This window comes from Cetorhinus maximus, chromosome 8 (assembly GCF_964194155.1).
Source record: "Cetorhinus maximus chromosome 8, sCetMax3.hap1.1, whole genome shotgun sequence".
NCBI lineage: Eukaryota > Metazoa > Chordata > Chondrichthyes > Lamniformes > Cetorhinidae > Cetorhinus > Cetorhinus maximus.
In genome coordinates, this window is record NC_135886.1 from 100,647,648 (window position 1) to 100,654,587 (window position 6,940).

Here is a 6,940-nt window from a genome sequence, read left to right on the forward strand (position 1 = left end):
GGTGGGAGTAGTCTTTAGGCCCCCTAATAGTAGCTATGCTGTAGGACAGAGAATAAATCAGGAAGTAATGAGGGCATGTAAAAAAGGCAATATATTAATCCTGGGTGACTCTAATCTTCATGTAGATTGGGAAAATCAAATTGGCAGAGGTAGCCACAAGCAAGAATTCATAGAGTGTATTTCAGACAGTTTCCTAAACAATATGTTGTGGATCCAACCATGGATCAGGCTATTTTGGATCTGGTAATGTGTAATGAGACAGGTTTAATAAGTCATCTCAGAGTAAAGGCCCCCCTAGGAAGCAGTGACCATAACCTGGTGGAATTTGGCATTCAGTTTGAGAGTGAGAAACTTAGTTTGGAAACAACTGTGCTAAACCTAAATGTGGGTAATTACAAAGGAACGAGGGCAGAGTTGTCTGGAAAAGGAGTTTAGCAGAAAAGATGGTTGATGAACAATGACAGATGTTTAAAAAAATAGTTCATGACTCACAACAAAGATATATCCCAGTGAGGAAGAAGGATTCAAGGAAGGAGATAAACTAATCATGGTTAACCAAGGAAGTTAAGGATAGTATCAAAGTGAAAGAAAAAACATACAATGTGGCAATGATTAGTGGTAAGCCAGAGGATTTGGAAAGTTTTAAAAACCAACAGAAGATGACCAAAAAATTAATAAAGAGGGAGAAAATAAACTTTGAGGGTAAACTAGCAAGTAATATAAAAATGGACATTAAGAGCTTCTTTAAATATATAAAAAGGAAGAGAGAGGCCAAAGTCAATATAGGCCCCTTAGAGAATGAGGCAGTGGAAATAATAATGAGGAACCAGGAAATGGCAGAGGAGTTGAAAAAATATTTTGCATCAGTCTTCATGGTAGAAGACACTAATAGCATTCCAAAAATACTAAATAATCAAGGGGAAAAAGCGAGGGAGGAAATAAATACAATAACTATCACTAGAGAAAAAGTACTCGGGAAACTGATGGGGCTGAAGGCCAATAAGTCACCTGGACCTGACGGGTTGCATCCTAGAATATTAAAGGAAGTAGTACAGGGATAGTGGATGCACTGGTAGTAATCTTCCAAGAACCCTTAGATTCTGGAAAAGCCCCAGAGGATTAGAAAACTGCCAATGTAACACCCTTATTCAAAAAAGGAGGGAGACAATAAAACAGGTAACTACAAGCCAGTTAGCTTAACATCTGTCATTGGGAAAATGTTGGAGTCTATTATAAAGGAGATAATAGCAGAGCATTTAGAAATACATAATCTAATCAAGCAGATTAAGCATGGCTTCATGAAGGGGAAATCATGCCTGACAAATTTATTAGAATTCTTTGAGGAGGTAATAAGCAGGATATTTAAAGGGGAATCAGTAGATATAATATAATTTGGATTCCAAAAGGCGTTCAATAAGGTACCGCACATAAGGCTACTTAGTAAGATAAGAGCCCATGGTGTTGTGGGGGAGTATATTAGCATGGATAGAGGATTGGCTAACTAATAGAAGACATAGAGTTGGGATATGGGGGAGCATTTTCAGGATGGCAACATTTAACTAGTGGAGTGCCACAGGGGTCAGTGCTGGGGCCAGAATTATTTACAATATATATATTAATGACTTGGATGAGGGAAATTAATGTACTATTGCCAAGTTTGCAGATAACACAAAAATAGGTGGGAAGGCAGGTGAGGATGATACATAGAATCTACAGAGGGATATAGACAGGTTAAGTGAGTGGGAAAAAACATGGCAGATGGAATATAATATGGGAAAGTGTGAGGTTATGCACCTTGGCAGGAAGAATAGAGGAGCTGAATATTACTTAAATGGAGAAAGACTGAAGAAAGCTGCAGCACAGAGGGATTTGGGGGTCCTCATGCATGAACCCCAAAAAGCTAGCATACAAGTTCAGCAGGTAATAGGAAAGGCAAATGGAATGTTGGCCTCTATTTCAAAGCGAATGGAGTATAAAAATGGGGAAGTCTTGCTAAAACTATACAAGGCACTAGTTAGACCACACCTAGAATACTGTGAACAGCTTTGGTCCCCTTATCTGAGGAGTGATATACTAGCATTGGAGGCAGTCCAGAGAAGGCTCATTAGGTTGATCGCGGGGATAGAGGGACTTTCTTATGAGGAGAGGTTGAGCAGTTTGGGCCTGTATTCTTTGGAGTTTAGAAGAATGAGAGGCGACCTTATTGAGACATTCTTAGGGGGCTTGACAGGAGATGCTGAGAGGTTGTTTCCCTCTGGGAGAGGCTAGGACCAGAGGGCATAACCTCAGAGTAAGGAGGCACCCATTTCAGACAGAGATGAGGAGGAATTTCTTCTCTCAGAGGGTAATCAATCTGTAGAATTATTTACCGCAGAGGGCTATAGAGGTTGGGTTGTTAAATATATTCAAGGCTGAGGTAGACAGATTTTTAATCAGTAAGGGAATCATGCATTATGGGGAATAGGCAGGAAAGTGGAGTTAACGATTATCAGATCAGCCATGATCTCATTGAATTGCGGAGAAGACTCAATGGGCTGAATGGCCTACTTCTGCTTTCACGTCTTATGGCCTTACGGTCTAACTGGGGTATTGTTGGTTGGTTGGTTGTAAAAGAACCCTGGAAAGCTACACCATCAGGACTGTTGTAACCCGAGGGAGAGAAGGTTCACAGAAGTGTGCCTTTACAATGGCATTTGTACCCATGAAACTCTGAGGTGACACTGCTAATGGATAGGACTCCTGTCCTACCCTGAAAATAATTGAGCATTGTCACTGATTTTAAATGGCAGAGCCCTAGGCTCTGATCCTTATGCATTCCACTGGTTACACCCTGTTATTCTAAAGATTCCTACTCTCTATTTTCTGTCCATAAACAAATCCTTAGTCCATGCTAATATTATACCCAAATGCATGAATTTTAATTTCATGTAATAAACTTCTTTGTGGCACCTTATTGAATGCCTTCTGAATATCCAAATATATACTACATCCACTGGTTCCCCTTTATCTACCCTGTCAGTTACACCCTCAAAACAGTCATATTTGTTATTTTATAATTTTATAATTCATAAAAAACCTTGTTAATTCTTCCCAATCAAATTATGACCTTTGAAGTGTCCCCTTGCAATTTCCTTAGTAATATATTCTAGCAATTTCACTATTACTGACAGGCTAACTGGCCTGTAACTCCCAGTTTTTTGTCCCCCTCTCCCTCCTTTCTTGAACAGCAATTTTATATTTGCCACTTTACAATCCATGGGGATCATTCTAGAACTTAGGGAATTCTGGCAAATTAATACCAATGCATCTACTGTCTCTGCAATCGCTCTTGGAAAACCCGAGGATGTAGGCCATCAGATCTGAGGGGATTTTCCACTTTTAGTCCTGTTCATTTCTCCAGCATTTTTCTTTACTGGTATTAAATAATTTAGTTCCTCACTCTCATTAGACTCTTGGCTCCCCACACTTTCTGGATTGTTCTTTGCGCTTTTTATTGTGAAGACAGATGCACCGTATTTGTTTAATGTCTTTACCGTTCCCTTATTCCCCATTATAATTTCTCGTGCCCTGGCTACTGAGAGACCCATGTTTGCTTTCACTATTCTCTTTCCTTTTTGCTTAATTGGATAAGCTCTTATCGTCACTTTTTATAATCCTTGTTGGTTTAGTCTCCTATTTTCTCCGGCTCAATCAATTTCCTGGTTATCCTTTTCTGGCAAACTTCCTTTGTGGGAACGTTCAAAGCCTTGTCTTCTAATCTAATACTATACAGAGGTCTGAATATTACCCTTGGCGGGCCCGGGAGTGGCTGAGAAAGGGACCACCGACTGCAATCAGCCCTGGACCGCAATTTCACACTGGATGGCTAATTAATGGCCAGCCAGCGTGAAACGCGCACTGAAAAACTCAGCGCTGCAAGGGTGGGGGCGGGAAAAGGGCAGGAGGCGATGTCACTGTGGGCACGGGTGAGCGCTGTGAGAGAGCTCCCTGAAGGCATGCAGCTGCCTCAGGGAGCTGCAGACCCGCAAATGATGATATAAAGGTGTAAAAAGCTGCAAAAAAAATGTCCATGCATCACAATCGAGCACCTGAGATCATGCCTCGTAAAAACACTGTCCACGGATTTTTATTTTTATTTTATTTCATAATGGAAATTTCATCATGCCTTTGGATAAGATTTGATGATTCGCCCGTCCGCCAAGGAAGGGTAGCCCTATTAATGAAGGATGAGATAAAGCTAGTTGTGAGAAAGGATATTAGCCCAGAAAATCAGAAAGTAGAATCAGTGTTTGTGGAGCCAAGAAATAACAAAGAGCAGAAAGCACTGGTGGGTGTAATGTTTCATGGAATGTGGGCATCGCTGGTTAGGCCAGCATTTATTGCCCATTCCTAATTGCCCTTGAAAAGATGGTGGTGAGCTGCCTTCTTGAACCGCTGCAGTCCATGTGGTGTAGGTGTACCCACAGTGCTGTTAGGTAAGGAGTTCCAGGATTTTGACCCAGCGACAGTTGAAAGTAAAGTTGGATTGGCCATGGAAAATCGCTGACAATTGCGCCATTAATGGGCTTAATTGCCCTCTTAATTGTCGGCCAGCGCGCTTCCGATTTTTGCACGCGCCCACCGAGCAAAATATCGCACGAGTGCACGATGACATCGGGATGCTCATCCAATGTCATCTCTTGCGATTTTATGCCCGATTGGGTTGGGCGCACACTCACCCATGGGATGTAAAGTCCTGCCCATAACTTCTCTAGTTAGCCATGATTGTACCACTTTCCCAGTGGAGTTTTTATTCCATAACAGTTTGTACATATGTTGAGAATTATGAGCTACATCTTTAAATGTTTGTCATTGTTTACCTGCCACCATATCTTTTAATCTAATTTCCTGATCTCCCATGGCCAACTTATCCCTCAAATCCATGTAACTGTCTTTCTTAAATATATGACCCTATTTTCTGACTAACTACATCACTCTCAAACTTACAATGATATTCCATTATATTATGACCACTCTTCCCTGGAGGATCCTTTACTATGAGATTACTAATTAATCGTGTCTTATAACACGAGATCTAAAATAGCCTGTTCCCTAATTGGTTCCTGAATAGATTGTTCTCTAAAACTGTCTTGAATATATTCCACTAACCTGTCCTGCAATTTTTACCAATTTGGTTTGCCCAATCTATATGAAGACTAAGGTCACTCGGATTATTATGTTAACCTTGTTACATGCTCTTCCAATTTCCTGATTTATATTCTGCTACTGAGCCCATACAAGTCAGGAGCGTGATGGAATACTTCCAACTTGCCTGGATGAGTGCAGCTCCAACAACACTGAAGAAGCTTGACACTACCCAGGACAAAGCAGTCAGCTTGATTGGCACCCCATCCACAAACATTTACTCCCTCCACCACTGATGCACAGTGGCAGCAGTGTGTACCATCTACAAGATGCACTTCAGGAACTCAGCAAGCCTCCATAGATAGCATTTTCCAAACCTTCGACCACTACTATCTAGAAGGAAAAGGGCAGCAGACACTGAGGAGGTGATGGCTTAGTGGTATTGTCGCTGGACTAGTAATCCAGAGTCTAATGATGACCATGAAGCCATTGTAGATTGTTGTAAAAACTCATCTGGTTTTAGGGAAGGAAATCTGCTGTCCTTACCTGGTCTGGCCTAGCCTACACATGACTCCAGGCCCACAACAATGTGGTTTCCTCTTAAATGCCCTCTGAACTAGGGATGGGTAGCGATGCCCACATCCCATGAATGAAAAAAAAACCAGATGGGAACATCATCTCCAAGCCACTCACCATCCTGACTTGGAAATGTATCGCCATTCCTTCACTGTCGCTAGGTCAAAATCCTGGAACTCCTTCCCTAACAGCACTGTGTGTGTACCTACACCACAGAGACTGCAGTGGTTCAAGAAGGCAGCTCACCAACACCTTCTCAAAGGCAATTAAGGATGGGCAATAAATGCGACGCCCACCCCCTCATGAAATGTTACACCCACCAGTGCTTTCTGCTCTTTGTTATTTCCTGGCTTCACAAATATTGATTCTACTTTCTGATTTTCTGGGCTAATATCCTTTCTCACTACTACCTTTATCTCATCCTTTATTAATAGGACCACCCCACTTCCTTTTCCATTTTTCCTAACATTTATTTAAGTACCCTGGAACATTTATTCCAAACTTATTCACCCTGCAATCATGTTTCAGTAATGCTATTGGTTCAGATCCTATCCTTCTGCATTTGTGCCATTATCAATTATCTTTTCTTTACAAATGCTTCATACGTTACAATAAACCACTTTTAACTTTTTGCTATGTTTTTCCCAAAGTGATCTAAGTTGTTAATGCCCTATTACTTGTTGTTAAACAAATTATTCTGTTACTAAATTCTGTCCTTCCTTGGCACATGAGCCAAAATTTTACATCTTATGGACGGGCACGTGCCCGACCCAGACGGTCGTGAAATAGTGTGAGGTGACGTCAGGCGAGTGTCCCGACATCATCCTGCATGTGAGCGATCTTCAGGTCGCTCGCAAGCGTTTGTCGGAGCTGCACCTGGCAACAATTCTGGGCCACTTAGGGGCATTAAAAAGGCAATTGATCCTGATTTTACATTGCCCGCCCAATTTTGCGCTCATCACACAACCAAATAGGGCAGGCGGGCAGCCAACTTTTAACGAAACCTCATCCAATGGCGGGATAAAGAGGGTCTCCAACATTTCCATTGTGAGTGGTGAGGACCTTAGGAGATAGTTTGCTGCTGGTTGCTTATTTGAACTTGACAGCTTCATCTCCGTTCTGAGCTTCAGTCTTTGTATTTCTAGGCTTCATTTCAGGCCTCATTGGTGTCTCCAAGGTATCCGGAGGATTTTGACCGTGTGGACCCTTTCAGGCACCAGACAGCCTTCTGTAAGCTTGG